The following is a 2,828-nucleotide window of genomic DNA, read 5'->3' as shown; positions in this document are numbered from 1 at the left end:
TATATATATGTCTATTCACTGCGTATAGATTAGCAACAAGTGGATGGAACTACAAAGTGCAGCTTCTTAGGTAGTATCCCGAGAAGTATTTATTGACGTCTAGTAATACTTCCCGCATTTCTTCACTTTATGACAGACATTGCGAATTTTGAATCTGCGATCAGGAAATTTAAATATAAAATAAGAAAATATCACTAAGCCGATCATGAATCCTTAAATAGACGGAAATGCAGGATATTCTGCGCTATATCTTATAATTAGAACTTATAACCGGTTTGTTTCATTCATTTAAGGAAACAATAAATAAGAGCAGATTAACGAGACGCTAACAAACAAAAAAAATTAGTTTTAATTTCCTTCTTATTACGTATTTGTCTTTGTGTATATATATGCTTTTGCGAGTGTGTGTGCGCGCGTGTGTGTACGTGTATGTGTGTTGTGTGAGCTTATGCCGTTTTGATTGTGCGAGTGAGAAAGCGTGTGTGTATGTGTGTGCGCGTATTATTCCTGAAAATTACAAAGGGAAATTCCTGAAGTAAATCAATTTTCAGTTAATCTTTACGGTTGAAAAGACTGAGAAAAGAAAATCTAAGGAAATTAATTTTTACAGTGCAGTTTGAGAATTTTTATAAGATAATTCGCTCCATTTGTTATTCTGCAACCCCTGTCTTCTCAAGCTGTTCGCTTTAAAAGTTGCATTTGCAGAAATAGAAACTGTTGAATGTAAGTGTGTGTGTGTGTATGCATGTATATGTGTGTCTATGTGTGTATATAATATTTAGTATATATGTATGTATTTGTGCGTTTGTATATGGTAAGTTTGTGATTGGAAATCAGAACGGGAAAAAATGAATAACTTTACATTACATTTAGAGTGAGAGTTAATGTTATTTCATCTGAAGTATATATTAAAATGTAGCTGCTACATATATCAACAGTCACTTGTCATTGCAGTAAAAACTTTACATCATCCAGTGCACCTACTGAAATACAAAAATATTCATCTTATGCGATGCGCGAAGCTGCATCACACGAATAAATTAATATTGATAGCTTCGTTTCTTAATTTTTTTTTTAAATTATTTTTGTAATATTATTTTTCCTGGGAACGCGTTAATCAAAAAAGATACTTTAAAAAAAAATTCCTTTGTTTGTTTCCTGTTTGTAATTATTGTTGTCGTTGCTGTTGTTTTGGTATGTCTGTGTTTGGAACTGCTATAAAGATCCTTTTACGCTCCGCGCTTTTCACTATAAATTTAATTTCGCTGTCGATAACGAATCCTTTTCACTGAACTATTTACAGTGTTTATTTTTATATATTTACATATATGGGCGTGTGTTTGTGTGTGCGTTTGTCGGTTTCTGTTGCACCGCTGCATAACTAATGCTCCGCTTAGTAGAGAAACGCAGTTACGCCGAAGACTTAGTGGAACTCACACACGGCATGAGTTTAAAACAAACCCAATTATGGAAAGACAGAAAGAGTGAAAGCATGGGAGAAGTTTAAGCTAGCAAACTACATGCTGTTCGTTAAATTGTCACATAACGACCACGTGTTGAGCAAAACCCGGTATTCTACACCAATCAGCATCGAGATGCACTAAAGCTGATTTCAAACAAAGCATACACTTTGTTTTACCAGTCGTTAAATACTTGCATCTGACTATGTATACAAGTTAACTACATAGCTATAGAATATCGCTGTGATGCAGAGCAAAAGCAACCTGTTAGTATATCTATACATCTTACGCAAATGTCTAAAGTACTTTTAAATAAGAAACGTTGCCAAAAATATAAATTTCATTTAATCAAAAATAAAATTTAATTAAACATTTCGCCAAACAGTGTCCAGGAATAACTAGATTCTGTTGTTTAATTTCACGGATGAATTACTTCGAACGAACCAAAGTACCAGAAAGTGAATAGTTTTCAAGTGTTATTTTTCTCTATTACCTTTTCCTTTCCTTTTTTTGTTCTTTTTTTTTTTTTTACTCAAACAAATTTGGTTTCAGAATGGAACAGCTGCAGCGCATATCGGTAGAACATATGTAGTAGCGAACGAGTTGCCAGATGCAACTGCAAGCTATTTGCTTCAGCTGTAGTGCAGCTAATACTCGCATGACTAGCATCGGGCGGAGACTGTTGGGATTTTTATTGCTCTGTTTCATTTACTTTTTTTTTCTTCTTATTCAATTTGTAATTATTAATTTTTAATATTTCATATAACTGAAAATATCCACAATTTCTCTATTTCTATGAACAGAGTTAATCCTCTCTATCACTTTAATTATATTTTGAGGTGACAACCTCTTTCTGGAGGTTTCCTTTATTGAAATAGTATTTTACATTATAATATCGGTAGTTATTTATGTGGCTTTAGATTACAGACTGATAAGTAAACGTCTATAATTCAATAGATTAACAGATTCAAATTTCTTTCGAATTTCTTAGACTGAAATAGTTTATACAGACTTGCGTGATTTTAGCGCGGGTCACCTAGTCCAACCTAAGACATTTTACTTCATAACCATTACGACTGTGTTCAAGTAGTCTGCGTTGGTTGATAAAAACTAACGCTTATAATACTGAACCAGCCGTATGTCTACTAATTGAGATACATATAATTATTTAATCAACAGATTTTTTCTTAATAACTAGATAAAATTTAGAAAATAAACTAAGCCATATTCTGTATCACTTAGAAAGAAAGTGAAAACTACCTGTCTGATTCTAATATCAACGTAAAATTTATCCATCTGCGCATTATGTACAATATTGCTTGCTGAAGTAATCTTTTCCTTTTCTTTCTTTCATTTTTTTTTTTTTTG

The sequence above is a fragment of the Octopus bimaculoides genome, chromosome 2, assembly GCF_001194135.2.
Source record: "Octopus bimaculoides isolate UCB-OBI-ISO-001 chromosome 2, ASM119413v2, whole genome shotgun sequence".
Lineage (NCBI taxonomy): Eukaryota > Metazoa > Mollusca > Cephalopoda > Octopoda > Octopodidae > Octopus > Octopus bimaculoides.
Note: the sequence above shows the minus strand (reverse complement) of the source record.